This window comes from Strix uralensis, chromosome Z (genome assembly GCF_047716275.1).
Source record: "Strix uralensis isolate ZFMK-TIS-50842 chromosome Z, bStrUra1, whole genome shotgun sequence".
NCBI lineage: Eukaryota > Metazoa > Chordata > Aves > Strigiformes > Strigidae > Strix > Strix uralensis.
The window spans coordinates 69,352,527-69,377,215 of NC_134012.1; the positions used below are offsets into that span (position 1 = coordinate 69,352,527).

At 39.0% G+C, this 24,689-nt stretch overlaps 1 long non-coding RNA gene across 1 annotated transcript; it reads left to right on the top strand.

Annotated features, from left to right (window-relative positions):
- Window positions 1-4,631: 4,631 nt before the first annotated feature.
- On the top strand, window positions 4,632-24,689 carry LOC141937413 (uncharacterized). The gene is made up of 3 exons (XR_012626959.1): window positions 4,632-4,725; window positions 17,583-17,645; window positions 20,480-24,689. It is a non-coding gene; the product is annotated as an uncharacterized LOC141937413 (long non-coding RNA).

Sequence of the window (24,689 nt, forward strand, 5' to 3'; positions counted from 1 at the left end):
GTCCATGTATTTATTTATAGTCATCCCATTGTGTTTGAGTACCCTCACACATTAAAGACTTTGTTTCTTTATCTCTTACTTTACTCAATGAAGATGTAATATTAATGAGAAGTTATAATTGAAAGAATCCAAATGTTTGACATTTCTCTAATGGGATGTGGGGCTGTTTGCTGAGCAAGCTAGAGAACTGTATATGCAACAGCAACCCCTTTCAATCTGACTATGCCAGTGTTTTGGTGATGGCAAGTTCCCATGGAGCAAATGCTTGTGTTTGCTTCATTCCTTCTTTACATGCATTTAGCTCTATTCATATGACAGCCTTAGTGCTGTACTTCTATATGAATTTTTTGGGTTGCACATGCGACATACTGGGCTGAAAGCATTTAAATTTTGGATGTGTAATCCCTCACTGTGTAATTTCTTCTGTGTACCCCTCTAAAAGGGAGATGAGCTAGTCTGAAAGCAGTCCTGTAATCATCCACTCCAGGGATACCAATGCCAAGAAAGCAAGGGAGAACACAAGAGGTGCCAGACCTCTGTGTCAGAGGTCGCGGCTGGTGCAGCTGTATGTGTACCTGGTGTGCTGAACATGAATGCTTGCATAAATCTGCTGTGTTCTGCTCCAGCCAAAGCTAAGGGCAGAAGGTTTTACATCGGCTTTTGTGTGGATGTTGGTGTTATTTCACAAGCACAGCTGATGAAAACTTCAAAATGAAGATAACGTAAGGCATGATGAATTTTAATTCTCTTCGCCTAGTTTCATTGGCTTTCTTCCATTTTAGGGAAGTCCTACTGCTGTGGTAGGCCTGTCATCCTCTCCCTGGATGCTGTTGGGGACCTCTTGATTCCTCCAGCCTTTGACAGTGTTTCACACTACCCTTACTCTTTGAAGAACAACTCAACACCTCGGTCAAAGCTGCATGCTCTTTTGGTCCTCTGCCTTTGCCTTCAGCATCTAACATCAGTGAGGAGGGCTGATCTGACAGTCACAGATAGAGGCGTACTGCTTCAGGTTGCCCTGATGTTGTGTTTCTGTGTGATTTTTATTTTCATGTAGTTGAGGAGGTCTTCATATACAGCAAGGAACCAGCACTGGTTGGTAAGAGTAAGAGCAGGACATGCAGCTGAGTGGTGATTTCATATGGAGGAGGACAGTGTTCATGCAGTAACCACCACAGTAGAGTATGCACAAGAGACAGTGTGATGCTCTAGTCTAAGATATGTTTGATTTCAAAACCTCATTTTTGGAAAGTTTTTTCACCCATTTCCTGCTGGTGTTTGGCTCCCATGCTTCAAACCTTCCAAGTGAGCAAGTAGATAAAACCTGAGGATTTCCAGAGCTGATGCATTTAGATCTGTAGATAGTTTTTGCACCATATTCTTTATTTCAATTACCAAAAACATAAGCAGAAAAACTGATTTTTTGGTGTTTTTTGCATGATTCTTGTATCATTCTTGAAAAATAGAGGTGGAAGAAAGGGTCAAATTGTGGTTTTGTTTTGTTGTTGAGTTACAGCTCAACTAGGTCGCCAGCAGAACTAACAACTATACATACTGCAGGTCATATCAGCTGCAGAGTCAAAGCACTCTTTTGTGAACTAAATCCTGGTAAATCCGAAAGTATAAATGGGTTCAAACAGAGACTAATGGAGAAGTATGAAATGCCATTAATCATAAAGATGCAGATACAACTGTATCTTTAATCTACATCTGCTAGAAAATGGAAAGCTTTAGCACAAGAAGCATCATTGTGTGCTGAGTGGTTCTTGTGTTATTTTGTTAAGAGTCTGCTGCTGACCAGTGTCAGAAATAGGATGTGTAGCTGGGACAGCATGGTTGTTGTGGTCTTGCATGTTGCAAGAGATCTGCTGACAAAATCCTCTAAGACCCTCTAGAGAGGTTGACTAAGAAAATGGGTTTTTAAGTATTTCTCCATAATTTTCTTAAAAACTAGAAATCAAATATTCATCCAGCCTATATTCTGGTTGTTATTCATGAGTGACTAAGAAACTAATAGGTATTTGTTTTCTTCAACTCTACCACACTCTACTGAGCAATATCTGTATCTGCATGACCACATACTCTGGTGTACTCTCATTTATTTCTCTCCTTTCTTCTGAAAACAAATGCCTCCTGGCGTCCTCCTTATGTTGGCGTCCTCCCTTTTGCCTGCTACTGTCAAGTTCCCCACACCTGAAATATTTGAGTTTTACTGCTGTGTACCAAATAGCCTGATGCTTTCCATTCATTCCTTTTCTTGCTTGTCTGACAAGATAGTGAGAAAGCAACTAAGTAAAAGAAGAAATCTGCACCCCAAAATCTGCATCCTAGGTTGTGTCTGATTCCCCCTGGATCCCAGATTCCTGCAGGTTGCACTGTGGGTGGAGATTCAGTGGTGGACTGGAAAGCAGCCTTATTACCAGAGGATCAAGTAAAGAAATGTTTCTTATTTTCAGTGAGATTTTGGAGGATGAACTCCAGGAGGCAATCCTGCTCTACTCATTTTATTGTGGAGGGGAATATTTTGAGTACATCTGCTGTACAACAAATCCAGATCTCAATTTTCAGCAGTGCCAGTTCCCTAAACTGGCCTAAATTGCAATCATTACAGACTTGTCTTGTGGTGTCTGTTACTGGCTCAGTAAGCAGAGAAAAAAACGTCCAGGCCTAGTAAACTATCACTAAAATAAATGTTTATGGACCTATGTCCATTGGATAGGACTGCTAAAAGAAAAGGTATCAGCATGCATTCAGCAAGTATCAGAATAAGTAAAGCATGGTATAAAATAAAATTAGGATATATGAAGGGCTGGTAAGAAGCACAGGTAAGCAGTCTGAGTTTGGTAACTTGACAAGAGGCTTTGTGGTGGAAGAAAGAAATGTGGAAGAGCTGAGGGAGGGCATGAAAAAGGGTCAAGTGACTTTGGATGTAAGAAATCAGGTCAGGGGTAGTCTAGGTGTGAGAGATGAGAAACCAGGCCTAAGAAAAACAGCCTGAGAAAGCAAAAGTTGAGGCTGATCGAAGGAAAGCCTTAAACACTCGCAAGAAAAAACTGAGTCACAGGGTGGATAGTGTGGAGGTTGAAGCTGGTAAGGCTGCCCAAATAACACAAGATGCAGCTGGAAGAGGGAGCCCTGTGGAGACAGGACGGCTCTGCTCTGGTGCACCTGGCCAAATTTCAAGGGCCATTTGTCCGGTGAATGACCTTTGCTTCATTATCCACAAAATGCATATTAAAGTTAGCACCCCTCAATATGCTAATGAAGGCTAACATGATCATGCTAATTACATCATCCCATGAAACACCTTACCCCTCCCCATACATGGAATATGTAGGTATGTGGGTCGACCTAGGGGATGGACCCAACGAAAGTGTGTATAAATCAAGGCGGGGGAAAGAAAGGGGGGGGCCTGGAGAGTACAGTGAAGCAAAGAAGACAGATGCAAGTGAAAAAGACAGATGCCTTCTGGAACCCTCGCTGACAGGATCAACATGGAAACCCAGATGGTGATCTGTATTTCCCCATTCCCTCTATCTCCCTCTTTTCCCTTTCCCATTAAGAAATGCAAGGCATATTGTATTGCTTGCCACAACTTGCTCTATACTTAGCCAATTATCATGTGTTCAATTAGTACATTGTGGGTAGTTAATAAATGTTTGGACTTTGAGACTTGTTGTCTGCTCCGTTGGGGATTTGCGAATCTGAGTCACTTGTCTCCCTCGTCTGAGTGGGATGTGACACTAGGCTGACAGTAGGCGAAGCAGAGGAAAAGTGTGTATTGCCTAATCTCACTGAAGTTTGGTAACACCACCTCCCCTTTGCATGTGCAGACTCAAACCCACAGAATAGCTATTGGAAAGGGGGAGGCAGGGAGAGAAGGACAGACAGCAGGAGAACTAGTCAGGGATCCCTGTCTGGGAAGCTGGTGTGATGAACACTGCCATTGTTCTGTTGGGACATAGGACCATATAGCCTGAGGGTGGCATTGCAGCTGTACATCCCTTCCTCCATGGTCATGCTGCACAAGTCTGTTCATTTGTCAAGCTCAGCCCTAAAATAACATTTCAAGGCCTTTGCCAGCCACAGAGTGGTCACATCCAAAACACCTCTTTGTTTTGGCCCTCATGCTAGACTTAAACTGTGCCAGGCGTCATGATGCAGAGCACACTATGGCATAAGCCAGTGATGCCTATGAGTGTGCTAAGGGTTAAACACACGGCAGGGCGGTGCTTGAGCCTCTTCCTCGATTCTAATTATTTACTGACATAAATGTTGCCTAAAGACCAGTTTACTGTGATTCTTTAACAAAGAATCCTCCTAATCTATTCATCACTGACGCAACCCTGGGTACCTGGTAGTTACGAGCCTGATTTAAACTGGCCCACCAAATGAAGATATTGTAGTTGCCCAATGTATACAAGCTTGGGCAAAACACAGCAGAAATTGTATTCTGATCAAGTAGTCTGGCTGTTTCTATTACTTTGATCATATACATACACATACATACATATATGATCATGTATATGCATAATATTATTTTTTAGATGTTTATAGTATATAAAACTATGTATGTATAAGCAGGGCAAATCAACCTTCTCATCTGAACGCTTTGCCTTTTTTTTCGTCCTAGACTATAAGAGCTGAGTAGAAGGGATTGTACTGCATGCAGAGTTTTAAACTATAAGACACAACCTTTCATGGCACCTTGGGCTACAAGAGAAGGTAAGTTTCTGCAGGTAGGAAGGACAGCTGGCTTTGCCGTACTTTTCTTCTGTTAAACCAGACTAGCTCAGACATACTAACTGTGTTTTGGCACAGCAAGAAAGACTAGTCCTCAAAGTGTCATGCTGGTTTGAATAAGGTGCTGCTAAATGGGATGATAACCTGTTTACATGATTACTTCTGACATGAGAAATAGTTAGTGCTTTCATATCTGAGGAGAGAGCGAGTAAGATAAATGTAGAATTACTGCTTTTCTGCTTGTTTTGGTGCATGTTCTGCATAGTGGCTGTATGTGTTCAGAGGAGCAGAAAGCATTGCAGCAGGTATTTCAGATTTCATTTTTCCCAACATATAAACTTGGCCATAATTCATTCTCCAGTTAATTAAAAGAACTCTTGCCAAAGTCATGTGGCAAATTACGGTTACTTTCTGGACATTTGACACTTGATGAAATGTAACCACTCATTTTCTTTGGTTTATATCCTCAAATTGAATGTTTGAGCCATAGTAATGAGGCAGGCTATCGGCTTGAATAGAGTTATGTGCTGTTGCTGTTCTCAGTAATGCGTTCTGACAAGAAAACCCATCATGGATCTGCTTTAAAGAAATACTGGTATCTTGCTTGTTTGAAGGTCATTTTGACCTCCCTAGAAGACACTCTATGCAAAAGCCAAATATGTGTGTTATCTGCCAGGAAACGCATGGGCCAAAAAGAGTCAGTCCGTAGCAGTATCTGACATTTGCTAATAGAACACTCAACTGTCACCTGTATTTTCTAGCCCTTCCCCTGACCATTCAAAACTTACAACTTCTCACGATTTGGAAGTGTGCACAAACTCTTTTACTCTTTCATTTCTGCTTCTTCATGTGGATGTGTCTTTAGGCCACCATTCACTTTGGAACCCACAGAGGCTGAAATCCTAGCTCGGGAAAGTTGGAATGGCTGGTGATCACAAGAAGACCAGCATCTGCCCCAAATTCTGTCTCAAGGTTAAACATTTTGTGTGTGTGTGTGTTTATGTATGTGTGTATATGTATATATGTGTGTATATTTATACATGAATGAAAGATAAAACCGATTTTTTTCTTCTTCTTGAGGAAAGAATCTGTAGCTTTGTCCTTGAGGAAAGCCACTGAAAAGCATAGTACCCAGTAAACTCCAGAGGATGATGCTTTCACACCATTTTAGACAATTAGACCAAAAAGAGGCTCTATCTTTGCTTATGAAACAGTTGTTGTAGTTTAACCTGGGGAAAGATGCTAGCTGAACAGATCTCTAGTATTAAGGATGATCTTAATAGCCAAGGAAAATCTTAATTGCCAAACATCTTACTAATGTGAACTTTTTAATTTTTTTTCGAAGTTTGTTTCATTATTGCAAATACAAGTTTTTAAGTGAATGTACTACTTTGTCCCTAGCTTTTGGCTAGTGATAAAGATACATGTGGGAGATCTGTCATACACAAATATCCTTCCTAAGGATCTGTGTGTCTACAGAACCAAAGCACTGGGCCTTTGGGCAAGCACTCCTCAATGCTGTCAGCATTCAGACAGTTACAGTTCATGTCTCCACATGAGGGCACTGGATGTCAGGTGACTGCAGGGTCTAGCCCTGAGAGAAATAAATTACTTTCATTAACCAGCAGTAGGGAGATAAGCTGTTTGCCATGTGACAAATAAATGCTAACCATGCTTTAAAAATCTGAGATCTCCTGGTCAGTCATTAAACCAAAGAGATCAGTAATGCTAATGAATAAATACATTTAGCTTCTTTTAATGTTAGCTGTGCAGTAACTTCTGCCTAAGATTTCAAAAATTGTCTCCCACTGAAAGTGTTGCCCCTGAAATAACACCTTGAAGATAACTGTGGTATATGTGCCCTCTCCTGTAGCTTGGAACCAGGGTTGACTACTTATAAAACTACTCTTGCAGTTTGAGGAGAATGTAGTAAAGTCCTATTGAATGTTTCTCTTCATCTGTTTGGAAATACTCAGTATGTTGTCGTCAAAAGAGACATGAAAATACTGAAAGTATTTGGGCAGATAATTTTAATCCAGCCACGGAGGTCTTATAAGTAAAATTGGCTTTTTAGTCAGTTTTGCTTTATAGCTAAACAAACCAGAAAACTCTCATTAAAAAATCAAAAACATCGTTCCCCCAAGATGATACAACTTCCCATCTGCAGGACATGTCCCAATCTCTTATCCTTCCTTCCATGAGGGAATCTTTTTCTGTAGGTGTTTCATTAATTAAAATGTTCAACCCTTTTCAAGGCCTCAGAAATGTTTTTGCTTCTTTTTTTCTTCTTGGATTTATTTTATTTCGGGGGGGATTTTTTAGCATGTAGTTCCAAAGAAATCAAAACACACTGGATCAACAGTGATAGACAGGTATTTTTAGATTAAAGAAATTAATTAAAACCAGCTGGTTTTAATAGTTCTCTGTATTTCAGATTTAACCCACTCCAAAGTACCATCTCATAGATCCTTAGTTTAAATGCATATAAAATCAGGGAAGCATAACGAATCTACAGCTGAGTATTTAGCCCATTGCTTCAGGCTTCTGTAGAAAATAATAGAAATAGTGCTTATGTACTGGAAGGTCTCAAACAGAGGCTGTAGCAGATAAAATTCATGCCCATTACTTCCACTAGCTGTATTTATCAGTATCGCTTCTCTCTTTTCTGACTCTGACTCCAAACTGCTATGACAATGTCAGCCTCACTATGTTGGAAGCTTCTCCTGTAAGTCAAATAATATGCAAAAATCTGCAAACCCCTTCTCTCTTAGACAACAGAGACTTTATTTTCTTAGATTTTGAACTAGATGGAAAAGAATACATCAGATTTCAGTATTTTTAAGCAATAGGGGAAAAGACAAGTCTATTTAGGTTGTGGCTGTTTGCAAAGACATTTAGATAGATAGTATGCATTTAGCTTACAGATAGCCTATTCATTTCACTTGACTTTCATTAACCTAGGCTAATTATTTCTCTGTTAATCAAACAGTAAATGTTGGGGTTTTTTCTGTTCCTACTAACACCATGCCTATTCCTGCTCAGGAATGTACACTTTGATACAAAACTTCCACTTCCTTCAGTGTGGACTGGGACTCTTGGGAAACAACACAAAAATGAGCATTTCAGACGCTATCTGTGGCGTTTACTCCCATCCTGTCACTGCCATGGAAATGAAAGTTATGGTTAACAAACAGTCATAATACAGTCATTGAACAAGAGGAAACACCTGGATCTAAGCACAGCCTGCAAGGAAACACGCAGCTCTTGTCCATTCCAGACAAATGCTGAGAGGCTACCTGATCTGAGTGCTTGTGAGGAAACCCCATTCCTAACACACCATCCTTTTGGGGAAAAATGCCAGTGATCACACACTTGAGAATGGATCTCAGAATAGATCTCTCCAAGTACCCAAGCCCAACACACACAATTTAATTACATACAAATTGCAGCTTTTTTTAAAAAAATCCATTCATGTGTCCTTGGTGGCATGCAAAGGAGGGGAACTGCAGGGAGGATGGGAGTCACATCCTACCCCAGTGCATTTTTTCAAGTATCAAAATTTTATGTCTTGAATAGGCATGAAAACCAAAAAGTCTACAATTCTCCACAGGGAGTCACAGCAGTCTTCCAAAATCAAAGTAAGCAAAATACATGAAGACTGATGAATTTTGCTATAGATTTTCTATTCTGACAGAATTTTGTGCCATGAGTTAAGTGATTCACTCTACTGCTGGTTAAGTATCTATATTAACAAACCTGTATATGCCCTGTCATGCACAGTTTCAGACCAGAAACAATTTTACAAATAAGTCATCCTACTCCCTTTTGGATATTTCTTCACAGTTTGTCATTAGAAATTGAGTGTCATGGCTTCATAGAAGTACTGGTAAGAAACACTAAATAAGGGAATAGTAGTATTCCAATACTTTGAAATAAGGAAATATGAAGATGAAATAGTTTTAACAGAATTTTAAACAAAAAGGAACCAATATGCAACCCCAAAATATCTATAGCTTTTTCACATTGCAGAACTTTTGATCTTTCATTTATTGATTACAATAATGAGTATAAAATTAGAATGCTCTAAACTGCATCTCATCTTAAATTTTATGTTAGCTTACTTTTAACATATTAAGATTACAACAACCTGAGTTTCAACCAATTTTACACGTAAAACTGGATAAATCAGACTAATTAATTTATTAATCAGAGGCACCTAGGATAGACTTTTGGAACTAGAGAGGATGGCTCTCTCCTAATGCTAAAGTTCTGCTTACATTTCTATATTAAATTATAACCATGTGTTCTTCCAGAGCTACATGGGCTTTCTGAGGAAGTAGCAAATAATGAAAAAACAGTGTAGCAACTGACAAGACTTATTGCACAGCATTTTCTGGTTGCTTTGTTTAACATTTTGTTAAGTGCTCTAAGTCATTATCTGGAGTACGTGTACTCATCCTGTGATCAGATACATACTTCCAGGTCTTTCCTTTCACTTGGTAGTCAATTCTCATCTTAAAACAGAATTTTTTTTATTTGTCCCTGTGTGCGTAACAGAGGTCTCTATTCTAAAATTGAATCCCATTTCAGTTACTTGTGTCCTCAAGTTTTCTCACTTCTTCCATGGCATCTTGTTCTCTCTTCACAAATATCTTCGTGATCTGCCTCTCCTGTTAGTTTTATTTTATAAGTGTATTCCAGATTTTTGTGTCCTTACTATCTCTCATATACAGACTGGAGAAGACATGCTAAGGACTTGCATGCTCAGTTATAGGGCTAATATCCAGTTTTATTCTTCATCAAACATTACGCCAGCAAAAGGCCATTGTGTTTATACTTGCCTTTGGTAAGGGCATAAGCTGAAAACAGGAAATAACTTTAGATTGTTTGTTAGTTCTTCTAGATCTAACAGCTTAGTTTAAGTGACTTAAGGTCTCAGGTAGAGTTCATCCATTGAGAAGATAAAGCTTGCCACAAAGCATCTCTCAAGGATCCAAACATAGAGCAACCTATTGACTTTTGTTCTGTTATCCTAGTTTTGTTGTTTTCCCCCAAGGAGAGAATGATTTCTCTTGGAGATAACCTGAATCTTCTCTTCTTTGTCCCGTCCACAACACACACTTAACACATTCTTCACTAGCACCTGAGCCTTAACAAGTCATTTGTCAGAAGGCCATTCTGTGTTGCAGTCTCTCTTGAGCCTTTGCCTGCCCATTTCCTCTTTTCTTGAGCCCTAATATGTTTTGTCAAGTTTTGCTTCCTTTCTTTTTTCTTTTGATACATAGTTTTCTGTCAGTTGCTGCTCCCTTCTTAGGGAAGCAGCAAACCTGTTTCCCTGCTTTGCTTGTTCTTTTATTTTACTTTGACTTTGTGATCAGTTTTCTCTTGAAAGATAGTCTCTGTTTATTGATGTGTACTGAATCAGCAGTTGCCTGCAGATGAGAGGATGCCTGTGTAGTTAAGTTTCACCATTTTCTCCATCACATCTTCAAGCCCATATCTAGTTTAGTATTGTCTTCAATTACATTTGTGGTCACACTATATTTGTGGTCACACTTGAGCCTATGAGTTTCAATCTGCTTGTGTGGAAAAGCAATTTTATCAGGTACTTACTTAAGGTTGACATACATCCTGCAGACTCTGCATCCAGTTAACCTCTTTGTCTTGTGCTGCCTTAGCAGTCCTTACTGTTTTATTTTGTCCCTAACTCCCAAGAAACTATCATTTTCTTTAAAGAAAGTACGCTTCTGGAAGTACATTTTCAAAATCACACTGAATGAGTTCAAAAGTTATTTTCTTTTATGTTGTTACTTTTAGTCATAAGGACGCTGGGAAAACAGATAACCTATCCAGAGATGTCCAATGGATATCTTAGCAGAAAAAAAAATAGCCTTTTTCATCAGAGCATTACAACTGCACCTTAAAGACAGTCACAGATTCAGTGATTCATTGTAAGTAGTACACAGGTCTTGTTTAAACATTTGTGTGAAGCTTGCATGTGTTCTACAAAGGACTTCTAATGTGGAGTTCAAAGCACTTCTAAACTTATACCTGAAGAAGCGGTGTGAGACAGTTTCAGAATACAGTGTCTGTGTTTCTTGGTGGATAAGGACAGCAATGACAGTGATTTATGATACTGCTCTTCTGAAAACCAACTGAGCCCCAGGACTGCCTTATTAGATTAAGGTGCAAAGAGACACTCCCAAAATAAGGTCGTGTGGTTTCCCTTTGTGTGAGTCAGAACACCACTTGAGAGCCTTCAGCTACTCAAAACCTCACTTGCTTTCCTGCTGAGACAGTGCTGCCAACTCCAGCAATTTAATTATGGCTATTTGATGTTTTACTTAAGCCCAGTTCCTACTGACAATGTGACCATGTGAGAAATTCATCTTCCACTTATAGAAAAATGAAGATTCTAGCCATCAAAATGCAGAAATTGGCAGGCAAGCAGGATCCAAATGCACACAAATGGCTCACAAAATGAAGAAGGATGAGAAGAAGCATTCTTTGTTGAATGTTTAACATCTGCCAGAATAATTCTGGTGTAATTGGTTTTGCCTTAGGAAAATCTCATGTTGGATTCAAATAATGGGACTGAAAAGACATCAGTTTCAAGGTTTGTTTGTAATTACAGGAATAGGCTGTGAATGGGACAATGAGATTTTCATCCCCATTTTTATGTTTTAAAGAAGACATCATTTTGGTATTTTTAGTGAAAAAAATGTGAAAGCTTTTTTGAGAATTTTCAGAGAAATGCATTTCACTGGAAAATGCAGTTTCTACAGGATCAAAATTATCTGCAGGAAACCAAATTCTCCTGAAATAAAAGTAAATTCAGAGACATTTGATTTATTTTTTTACACAGTTTTGGAGTTTCTCATTATAAATATTTGTCAAAATAAAGTCTCCTTTGCTTTTTCCTGAGGAGACTTTCTCTCTGTAACATTTTGCTAAGATCATGTGCAGAAAAATGAAATAGTTTGAGTCTACCAAGAAACCTGCACAGCAGGTTTTTCTGAACTAGAACTGAAAAACAATCAAAGAGAATGTAATAATATGCCCTCTCAATTGTGATAAAGAATTGGGTGAAACATAAACATATTAAATTTAAGGCAAAGAGAAAATATTTATGTGAGCATTTAGAATTCACTGAAATGAAAGACATTTAGACAAGCAAAATGGCAGGATAAACAAGAGATAGATGGTTTTGCAGCTGTTTGTAATATCTACAGTTATTGCAGTCGTGGCAAATCAAGGTTGTATTTCATGGTGTAAGGGCACTGCCTTGCTAAAAAGCACAAAATCTTAGTTCAGGTGAAGTGCAACCAGTGCAGTAGCTGTACTAGCTCCCTGAGAAAGCTCAGGTACCACTGCAAGTGAACTGCAGTGCTGCTGTGAAGGTCCCCTCATTGCCTCACAGATGTGAGTGCAGCACTGATGAGCAAATGGTGGATTGATTGCTTTACAGGATGGCTGCTCTCTATTAAACTAGGGTAACTTGAAGAAAATTACTCAAGTGCAGCTATTTTGCACAGATTCTCTGCTAGAGGTATAGATTAAGAGGATGCTAAGGTGTCTCTGTTGACTAGAAGTAGATGCAATTGTGAGTGGTAGAATCCTGCAGAGGATGACAGCTTCAGACTTCCGAGATGGCAGGAGACATGGGATAGCAGGGTGAGACAGGAAGGTCTATGCTTGCAGATTTTCAGAATGACTGGGCATAGGGAGAAAATGGAAAGCAAGATTAATAGGTTTGTTGTTTTGAATGAGTAGTTGCAAAACCCTTGGAGAGATGATTGCAGAACATGTAGACTGCTCAGAGGAGGGGAGAAGCACTGCCTCTTGATGTGCTTTGAGTCTAGGAGAAGAAGCTATGATATGTGACCAGGCACAGCTAAGTTATGACTTGTTCTTGCTCACTCCTTCAAAAAGAAGTGTTTAAAATAATTTGTTAGTAGAAAAAAGACTAAATTATCCAAATAAACTGGCTGACTAACATTAACAGCAATATTGGCTTCTGAGAGTTTCATGCTATTAGCTATGCAGCCCAACGAACATTTTGTTTTAAATAAAAAACAGAGGTCTCTGTTTGAAGTCACATGAGGATTTTGCACAATATCTCATTTTGTCTTGCTGTTTGCTGGCAACAAAGGAGTAAATTAGAGTTAATGAATCAATGTTAACTTTTTTCATCCCCATTGGATGTCCCACCAAACCAGAGCAAAGTTACCTTGATAGGCAGCATGAGAGGAATACTGTCATACCGTTGCAGAGCCCGAGAGACAGAAGCTTGCAGTCTCCAGCTCCGTTAAGCCAGCTCATAAGCTTCACAATCATTTTGATACTATTTTATATCTTAGTTTTAAATACAATTCATGTTAAATGTGGTTTTATCATCTGGAAAGCCTTAAGGGCTACAAAGGTCTAATGTCATCAGAAAGCTTTATTGATAAATGCTTGTGCTTATGAAGGCTATGCGCATGAAGGCAATGGAACACTCTTTTGGTAGCATTTTCAGTGTTCATTGCTGCAAGCTGCAGTTAGAATTTGCACCAGTGCCTTTCCTGTGCCTGTCTTTAGTGAGATTGCAGTCCGCCTTTTACGAGGCTATATGCCTTTTAAAGGTCAAGATGTTGGTCAAAATACTCTATCATACAGTGGTTGAATTTAATCAGAACAATTTAAGAGTATTGAAAAGTTTTTAAAAATATTGTGGACATTTTTGCAGCTTTATGATGTGTAGTGAAATTTCCCAGAACAAGGCTTGTTGTCCCTCTCTTTTTTTCCTTTGTTTTTAATCTTTGACATATCAGATGTATCAGATGAATCATAGAATTACAGAATAGCCCAGATTGGAGGGGACCTGGAAGGCTCATCTGGTCCAACCTTTTGTGGGAAAGGGAGCATTGACGAGATTATCCAGCACCCTGTCCATTTGCATCTTGAAAACCTCCAGTGATGAGAACACCACCATGTCCCTGGGGAGGTTGTTCCAGTGATTGATTGTTCTCACTACAAAAAAATTATTTCTTATTTCAAGATGAACTGTTTTCCATTTCTTGTGAAAGTGATTTAAGGATAGAGAACATGAGGAAGACCTTTGGATATTAATATTATTTTCTGTTTAAATGGATAAAGTAACCCTCTGGGGCTTTAGATTTATCATATCATATTAAATTTAAAAGCACCACAATCCCACTTTGCACTCTGCAAATGTGTGATAGAGAAGCTGCCTCTCAAAATTGGCACTGGAGTTTTCCCCTCAGTTTTGTACTTGTGACCTTACAGTGAGAATATAAGAAAAATGAGACCTCTAGGAAAAGGTGAGCTTCCATCTTCTTATTCTCCTGCATGGTAGCAGATCTACAGACAGCTCCACCAGGACTAGGGCACTTCACAGTTGGCCATGTGACTGCTGGTGCTGAAAGGTCTTATACAAATACTGTAGAGAAGAGTGGGTATGGAAGGCTGGGAGTCTTGCAGTTTGCCATAATAATTCTGCTCCTTTATCAGAAATGTCTTCAGTTAATAGCATGATTACATCTGGAATACCTTAATATATATTTGTGTTTGCATGTATGCATACAACCTATTAGCTGGCATTTTCTTGTGGCCTCTTCCCCAGTATTTTGATAGACAGAAGACTGCTGTCCCTTCCTTTAAGTCATTAGACTCTTCTCTTGCTCTCATGTGCACTTAACTGAAACCATGGTTTTGCAATCAGCCATCTTTCAAATCTCCCTCTTCGGCCTTCTTTCCTACTGCTTCTCCCTATCTCCTCCTACAGCTGCTTTTCACCTTGCTCCACGCATGCAGCCTAACTGCGAACTGCTGAAATCACCCTAGTCCATCTGTAACCAGCTCTCTTGATCTATTACAGTCCTACTGCATATCTGCTCCTCAAGGTAACCACAGCTGTGGCATACCCATGGATCCTCCTATCTGTTTTAATGTCTTTCTTCATCCATCTCTAAGGAGAGGTGACTGCATAGTCATTTTTCTCCACAGCTTTGCAGGAAGGCTTAGGATGCAGTTTCAAGATCTGACTACGCTAATCTAATAATAAGCTGCTGCTGAAAAAGTCAGTCCTGCTCCTCTGTCTTCAGGTTCTCCCCTCTGTACCCATCTTTCTTGGGATGCTAAATGATCTGATGAGAACTTTTTTGTTTTGTTTCATTTTTTATTCCCCGGGTGGATTTTCCATACCTGATATATGCTGTAGTTGAACAACAGCTGTGTCTGATGCAAATGAAGTGGTGGCAACCTTCGGGGCTTAAAGGTGGGGTGGGAAGAAGTTTGCCCCTTTTTTGGCAGTAGCTAACACACTGACTTTGCTGCAGTGTGAAAAGTCTGTCTGGAAGCAAGAAGTAGGGAGATAAACAGCTGGCTACAGATATTCCCAGGAGATCATCAGTTTCTTGTGCCTGGTGGCTTTGGTGGAAAGAAAGTACCAAGTGATATGGGCAACCTGGACGAGATTATAGGAGGAAGTGGAAAGGAGCCTCCTTCTTTCGCTGCTGCCTGTCCAAAAGCAGTCTACAGTAACTTAGATTCTGTTTGTGATTTTGGTAATTTTTCATTACTCCTTCAAAACAAAGGAAAAAGGCTGAAAAAATAGTGTCATCTGAGTTCATCACTGATTTTTGAAATATCAGCCTAAACAAAGTGAAGGCTATATCCAACTGCTTTTCAAAATAGGAATGTAGGTCGGGTTTATTGATATATTAGCAGTTATAATATGATTCAAGTTAAAGGTTATACATTTTTAGGTGTATTTCTATTAGTAAATGACAAATTTGTTGGCATGAAAAAAATGTAGTAGTACATAGGGAAGCTTTCATGCTTTTGAAATATCTTTTTCAATGTACATTTGAGGACCTGACATATTTTTCCCTTACCACAGTTCAAGAGCATGCAGAATCCTTCAGATTAATTTTAATTAATGTGTTAAGGGCCTTTCAAAGGAAGCCCATTACATTTGTTACCACCTTTTAAAATAGAATTAAATCAGTTTCCCCAGTCATGAAAAATGTGAACATATCTTGAATGTAAATTAACTGCAGTGTTAAATAGCTGTATTGACTGTCTATGTGTCTCTTTATGTGGGCTCACATACTTTTAGCTTTAATTAAGGAGACTAATTTTATTTTTGAAGAATTATAAATTCCACAAGACAGCACAGTGAGAGGTAACATTATGATATGCTAGTTATGATGCTGTTTGAAAAAGACAATTGCATAACTCGTCTTTTGTTGCCTGAAACCATTATGTTCACATTTGAAATGCAGTTTGCAGCCTTTGTGAAAGTAGTATTCTCTTACATTAAATAACTGCTTTTATGAACATTTACTTAAATTTCCTAATATTATATTGTTGTTTTCTGATGCAAATACATAGCATTTGTGTATAATTCTAGATCAATGACAGCTTTTAGCTGTGGGGATAAAAGTCCCATTTTGGCTGTGTCAGTGTGACCTGTTATACTGCTGGGTGTGTAAAACATTCATTATGGAACTTCTGTGTTTTTTACTGAAAAACACTGTCACCTTTGGCATTTCTGAGTTAGCCAGCAAGATGACTTTCATTCCTTTAAGGCCCTAATTTAACCAAAACAGGGGATAAGAATCACTTGGGCGTTACCAGCTTCCTTGGCTGGAAATCTGTAGCACATTGTATAGAAATTTTAACTGTATGGGTTTATTTAAGGGATCTAACTCTTCCTTTCATGACACACTCTAAAAGGATGACATCACTGTGAAAAGGGGCAGCTTTTGTAAAGGAAGCAGGATTCTTGAAAGGGAAAAACATACTCATCATCCCAAATTGCTCTAAAGATCAGCAGTTATATTGCTGGTACATTCAACCTCTCTGCTGAGACAATCTTGTCTCACTTCTCAGCAGTAACTGTCAGTTCTGCGAAATTATTGAAAATCAGGACAAAATCAAACAGTGAAAAAGCCAGCATCCTGCTCATTAAGCTCTCACACATCTATTCATACTCATTATTCCAAAGTTTTTTATGTTATTTTGAGATGACTTTTAAGGCAAGCTAGCTAAATGTGGGAATAGGAATGTTATGTTTATAATTTCTTAAACAATAAAATCCGTTCAGTGATATTACTCTTGGTTGTTTTTTTTTTTTTTAATGAGACTTAGGCATAAAGTGTACCTTGACTGACATTACTGAACTGCATTACACCAAATCACAATTCTATGCAATACAGTGACGTCTTTTGGAAGGCATCCTAATTCAATCTCTTAATCTTCAGCATTATAGTAGTAAAATTGTACATTGCTGTTTAATCACTAGTAAACCTATGGATTAAAGATAGAACTCTGTACACTTTTATGATGCTGTGTCCATACAAGGTATAAGTTTAAATCAGTATTTTTCTGGAGCTGCCAGTCACAAGACACCTAGTACATTCTTATATGCAGACACCATTTGAGTTTTACACAGCTGCCTGCATAAATCAGCTATAAGAAGAGAAACAGAAATTTTTACAAAGCTTTATGTTTTTGCAGCAGCAGTGTTGTCATGTTATGTTAGGTATCACATCTAGGCTGCATTAAGACAAAATTGGGAAGTAGAGAAAAATGCAAAGAAAGTAAATTAACTTTGAAATCTTGGCTCTTATGATGACTTACGTAAATGATGTTAAGGATTTTGCTTTTTTGGTATTGCTACAATGCACACTAAAGAATACAAATGAAGGAAAAATAAATCAATATTAGTGTGATATAATTTGCAAACACAGCTTCTGAGGTACTAGGGGACAATGAGTTTGTGCATTGAATGCCACCTCTGGTTTAAGATGACAGCATATGGCACTTTACAGGTATTACACTGCACTCTGTGGTGGCTGATCCCCATTCCTGCCTGCCTTCAATGTCAGTCAGAGGTAAGTGAGTCAATTTGCACTTCCAAGTAGTTTGAACCAGGACGGCATTTGTCAGCTGTTGTGGCAAAGCCATAATGGAGATGCTTAGGAGGAGTCTGAAATGGGACCAGCTGCATAAATGTAAAACACACAAATAGGAATGTGAGAGCTTGATTTAAAGCTATCTATATCATACTGACGCTTTTGATACCTCCAGAGAAGGTGCTGTGAGCCCACAACTTATTCTTGTTCCCTTTTTCCCCTCCCTTCTCCAGATACAACAGCCCTCCCTGCCCCAACATTTGTTATTTTCACCTTGTTCTTAGGCAGATTTTAGAAGTCTCTGTAGATTAGGATCATATAAACATATGTCAACATTGACTATCAGATGATAGTTACACTGAATGCAAAATAAAATTTCTCATGGCTTTCTCTGGCCAAGATGGGATTGCAGGCTCTCTGGTTTGTGCACCAGTTGGTGCTAAAGATTACAGCAGTTGATGGAAATGTGAGATAACCACTTATGTTAGGACAGGAGAGCAGGGAAGCTACACAGTCTCCAAAGTAAATCTCAGTTATAATATGACTTTTCCTTCAGATATCTGAATATTTTACCCTCTGCAACATTTTATCCTTCCTGCTTTGCCCTGGCAATGGTAGATACTTGCTGTCCAGGCTGAGGCACACTTTAGAAATGCTCCAGGTTTTTATTGTTTTCAGTTTTACTTGGTCCCACAAAAACAGTTTTAATGTGCCAAACTGAACATATATGGGAGAGCTCAATCAATTGCCGTGGAAAATGCTGGCTAATATGTGGATCCCAGAAATGAAATTCCAGTCTAGAAGTGTGCTAAATAGACAAGGCAGGGAACAGGTCATGCTATGTCAAAGTTTTCTTCTGAGGTTACCATAGGGAAGCCACGTGTGCGCCAGATAGTTTTACTAATAATAAGTTAGGAGTCACATTTTTTGCCTACTACCCTCAGAAAATGTCTAAACTACATTGTTATTTTGAATGATGTACATTAAGGAGGATATTCATGCACCTTTACAAGCCTGACAAAGAAAACTTCCCCATGCATGCACAAAACAAGAAATGCAGTGGAGTTGCCCTGAAAAGACTCAGTTGACTCAGATGGGGCATGAATATAGCAATTGGGTTTATTCTGCAAAATGTCTTGTGGTGGAGGTGAGGAGGTGCCAGTGCAGGGCCTGGAGGGGAGAGCAGGGATGGGAGCCTCCATATTCTCCGAGGGATTCCTGATCTGACTCTATGCCTGCAGTCAGGTTGTTCACAGCACCTGCCAGAATTGGCTTGTGCTTCCAGCCAAATGCACGTCACAGGGAGGGATGCCTCCAGATGTTAGCGGCAACTGAAGCCATCCACAAGGGAAAAAAAGATTCAGTGTGTTAAGCAACTGGTGACCCGTGGGCCAAGCACACCTGGCCTACCCTGCTTTCCCAGGAGAGAAGAGGAAGGCTGTGCTGTGCTGCAAATGCTGCTGAATCAGCCGAAATCTTTCTCCCTTGCTTTATCTCTACCAGCCTGACACAGAAAGACAGGTCTTGGCATTGACTATGAGTGTTAAGGAAGCTCAGTAAAAACAGCTGGGAGAGAAACCTCTGCAGGAAAAGGAAAGTTTGCACAGTCCTTTCCCCCTGTAGATGTAGTGGCAGAGGACCTGCAAATGGGACGTCAGCTACTGTTTATGTGGCATGCCACTGCTTGTACAGTGGGTGGGAAGCAGCACTTCAGGGCTCTCACCTCCACCTTCCAAAAGTAAGTAACAGATCTGTGAGCAGACAAAAATAGAAGCACACTAAAAAGTTGGCAGGAGGGTCTTAAGGTGCAGTGAATGTCTCAGGATTGCATTTATGGCTTTTAATCAGAATTTGTTTGTTTACTGAAAGGCTGCCTTTATTTACACTTTTTGAAATGGGTTTAGATTTTGGAACTGAAGCCCATCTAAACATTAAATGTAATTATCTTAAAGCTTCCTTTTTCAAAAAGTTTTTCAGAGTAAAACACAACTTTATAGCAAAGCAAGTCAAGGCTCTGGAAAATATTTTAATGATATTAGCTGATTAAAAACTTTCTTTGAAGAGCACTAAAGGAACTTTCCTATTAAATTGCTGGAGATGCAGATTCATTCCATTACTAGCACTGTAGGAAATTACCAGAAATACCAATATATTTCTGATATTTATTTCAGAATTTTACATTCATTTCATTCAAAGACATATGTGAAGCATACTGTTTTCAAGTCAAATAAGAATCTAGGAGTCTGCAGTCTCTGGGGTTGGATGCACTCATTGCAAGCCCTACAAGAGCTGACCCTATAGCATCTGTTAAACCTGAAAGTCACAAGCAAAAAAATTAGCTGCATAAAGCACCATTAAGGGGACTGTAGGAACCTAACTCTGAAACCGAGATCCAAAACACTCCCTGGCTAATAACTACTTGAACTCATTAGGCTGTTGTCCTGTTTTCCCTTGCTGACTGACCGACTAGGTCAGAGACACTCCAGGGATTTTCCACTTAATTCCTGGCACCTGCTTTAACCTTACTGGGAGCAGATCCTAGCAAAAGCACTGCATACACCTCCTCTGGGGTCCAACCTACACAGTGTAGCAGCAGTGTCCATCTCTTATATGTTAACCAGATGGCTCCCAGGATTATTTCTGTTTTGTTTGTTTTGTTGGGTTTTTTTTTCCTTTTTCAATCCAATGGCTAATTAATATAAAATGCATACACAGTGATAGGAGCAAACCTCTACTTCATTGCTGGATTATAGATTCACACTCTTATGATCTGTCTTCCTGTAATAAATGAATCATTCCTTCTTTTCTTGCAGGCTTGCTTAGTTTCTTGGAGCTGAGTGGATGACAACTTGTATCACAATGAGAATTGTTTAAAGGGAAGTATGTGATGAAGAGTTTCTTCATGACAAAAAGGTGCACCCCAGAAGGCACAGCAGCTTGCTGGATCACAGAGCGATGGTGCTGCGGTAATGTGCTACTGAGTCTGTAAGACTGTGTGATTTGACAATACTTAAATGCAAAATATAAAGCTTCTGTAATGTTACAAAATCCCTATGATAGAAATGTTCTGGGAATGTAATCCAGCCTCTTTTGTCAAGTCTTGTCATGAATCTTCCAGACAAGGAGGGGTTACTAAACCTTGACAATTATCCTTCCAGAAGTTGCTTGCTATAGCAATGGAGTGGATCAAACCTAGCTGTGCAGAGTTCAGGTTCAGAAAGTGGAAAATCCCCCAAAGGAAAATCAGAAGTTAGCTCATTAAAGTCACAGAATGAGATGCTGATTGTGCTAAGGGAAGTGTAGGAAGGAGCCCTAGGACATCATTTTTGAAGCTCGTCAAGAGGAACAGATCCTGAGGGATTCAGAGGGTGCAGAACAGTGTCAGACTGACCTATGCCCATGTGTGACAAGGAGAACAAGGCACGGAAAAATCCTTCCTGAAATGTTTTCCTGAAGAGACAGAAGTATACCCCGATGTGAGCATAACGCATTTGTATGGCAGACTGCCTCATGGTTTATGCTGACCTGTATACTTCTGTAACTACTCTGCAAAGTAACGTGCTGGCAATTGAAATAGTCACACTCGCATGGAACATTTGTGTGTGGTAACCCTAGGTCTCTGGATAGCCCTTCTTACCTGCTTACCCTGCAAAGGGCAAGGTGCTGAGGGAGCCCTTCATGAAAGTTTTTATGTGATGGCAAGAGCAGGTGCTTTCTTCTTTGTTTTTAGTTGTATAAAGCTTGAAAAGCCAGACTGAATGGCTTTAAGACAGAGCACACCCAGGGTGCATGGATGTGTCTGGTTGTCTGCATGGCTGTCCATAAAATTACCATCTCTGCATTGTGGTAATCTGGCCAGCAGCTTTGCATCATGTCTGCAAGCATATTTTTTCCTATGACATGCACAAAACCTTGGTCTCATGCTCCACAACATTGACCCTGCCAACCACAATGCAGTTGGCAGGGTCAATGTTTTAAAGTAAAGGATGCTTCCATGGGAAAATTCTCAAGGGGGAGAAAAAGGAATATAGTTCTTGTGAGCTTCAAATCTATTGTCCATACCAGAAGCCTGAAGGAAATATGAGAGGAGAATAATATCCCATATTCTTTTTCTCGTCTATGAAAATATGGGATATCTAAAGGCTGAAGCTCCCTGTAAGAGATCAAAACAAATGACATTCTGTCACAGTAAAATGGTTTGGGATCTGTGTGCATGTGTGTGTGTATCTCTTTGCTTTTAAGTAGAAACTCTCAGAAAAAAAAAAAGCTTACATTTTTTTAATCAGCCTATCTGAATGATATTCTAAAACTGACTTCTTTTTTCTCATGGCAAAGGAAAACAGGAACTTTCTCACTTTAGTTAGATATTTTCCATCAAAATAAAATATCAAAGGCAGTTTTGTTGTACTTGTGGAAACAAGTACAACTTCCAGGGCAAAAATCCCTAGATATAAATTCAGAAGTTAAGCAGTAGGTGTTATTGACTATATTCTCTCCCCCTGCAAGGTCAGTTTATCTTCTAAAGTACACGACTGGCGTTCATATAGTCCACTAAATTTTAAGAAGTGTAAGGGATTAAGGTGTTTGTCTGAGGATAAATTGTAATCAATATTCAGATTGACTGATAAAAGAAGTGTTAATTGGTGTTAAAAAGATAGATTACTGACAACAATCAATAAAGAAAAGAGAAGCACTAGCAGATTATGGGTCTGATTTTGCAGAGGTGTGGGAATACCCTGTGGGTTTTTATGATTGGGTTTTTTTGGTACAACTTTCTAATGTTAATGTTCTGCTGAAGATGGTTTCAGACAGGTGACTGCTGTGCTCAGCCTAGCAGAATCCTTTGAAGAGTTGCTAAGGCAGAACTGAAATTATAGCCTTACTTTAAAATAAACTATTGTCAGGTAATTACTTCTAGCATACAAGTACAATTCTCATTGATTTTGTGGGGGCTTTTTGTGTAAAATTCTAAGCCTTCAAAAGGTAGCTTTTGAACTTGGGTATTCACGGGTTCCTTGGCAGTCACTGATGCAAGAAAGGTGCAGAAGAAAGGAAACTAAAGATACTTGTAACTACCTGTAAGTGCTGCAGTGGGAAATGGGTCAACTCCCCTACTGACTAGATGAAGGTATTTATTTTGCGGAAATTAATTGTCTAATTTTCTTCATTTATTTAATAAAGTTATGACATTTATGTTGCATATACCTGGCTAGTATTGTCTGTTATGTCTGACATTAGACTTAAAAGTAGCAATAATTAAATTAATGTATACTGATTATATTGTTGTGTATTCCCTGTTTACTTTCTGGGAAGTATATTACAGTTCAACTTTTACTGATGCCAGAAATGGTAGTTTAAAATCCATTTATTGTAATTTTGAGCTGCAAATATTTTTTTGGTAAGGATTTATGACTGTTAAGACAATAAATCTTCAACTTGCTGATGGATGTAGGATCCAGCCTATAAGGATATTAGCCATGTATTGCAATACTGATGCCTGTGTATCTGTACACCCTCTTTTTAAAAGAAGAGTGTATATAGCGAAAGGCAAATGGTCTGTTTGGTGCATGTTTCAAACCATTGCACAGATTCCTGGATGGTGTAAATATATTGATGTTTCACAGATCCGTACCTTTAGATCTTCCCAAGTACTATCTCATAAAGCTAGCAATTACTTTAGCAAAAGCAGTGAGTAATTCAAGCTTTTAGAATAACTTTGACCTTTCTTGTGTATAATCATTCTCACACAGTTTATATAGAGGAATTCAAAATATTGTGTGCACATTACCACATTAAGAGTGAGCTTGCATTTTAAACATTCCACAGTGCATTAAGTAAAAGTGAGGTGCATGGTATTGGAGAGGGTCTACAGAAGAAAGAACAGATCCCTTTCTAGCATTGTTTTATTGCTAAAATTAACCCCATCAACTTGCTTTCACAATGTCAACAGCTGTATGGTGCACCAAGGGGCTCTTTTTGCACACAAAGATCTGTCCATAAAAGCCGTTGAGAGATGATAAGGCTATGTGCCTGCAGGGGAAAGGCAATGTCAACTTGATATCAAATTTGTGAGAAGGAAAGATGAAGTACAGGTGAAAAGGGCATTGTTAATATATCCATTTAGACTATGCAGCAAACAACAGTACAGGATACAGTATGAAGGAACGTAAGACACATTTGGGTACAAGAGAAGGGCATGTGTTTTTGTTAGCCTGGTACTTTTTGTAATCAAGTTTTGTTTATTTAAGATAGGTTTAAAATGTCAATCAATCACAGCAACTGAGCTGTGAGTGCATGGGAATATCTTTGCTGAAATAGTTTGTGTACAGATGTTTGAGCATGAAGAAACTTGCCATGTGTTTTTGTAGCTAAGGAAGTGAGTCATCAGTGAAACTAGTATGGGTGGTATAGGAAAATCATGCACATGGTCTTGGCACAGCTGTGTGCTTGTTACATTCCATGAGATATTTCATAATGGAAAACCCATTGCTCCACTAATATATCATACCTGCATATCAGGTATAAGTTGTGAAGCACCCAGTGAAGTCACAGGACCTTACAGATTTACAGTAAATTTTCAGTGAAAAAGAAGGGCAAAAGAAAGTCCCCAGTGTTGACTTAAAAGAGAGAGGAAAATATCCTGTTTAATGTGTTTACATGTCTTGATGCTTAATGTCTTGATGTGTTTATTGCTTAACTGCAATTTTTATCAATCAAATTTTACAGAGCCAAAAGTGTAAGTGGGCAAGATAGTAATTAAGTCAGCAGAACTGTACAGCTAGCTGCAGTAGCAGGAAATTTGGCCTTGTGTCTAGTTAGCAAGGCTGCAAGCCCCTGTGACTCAAATGGTTTTCTGCTGGTCATATTCCTCCTTTGAACTTGCCTGTTTTCTATTTGGTTTATGTGATTTACATGGAACATTGTTCAGTAAATGATCTGTCAAAAAATAGCAATAAACAGATGTTGCCACTCTATGGTGTTTCATTGTTAATGTTCTTAATTAAAATATTTGCTTTAAATGCA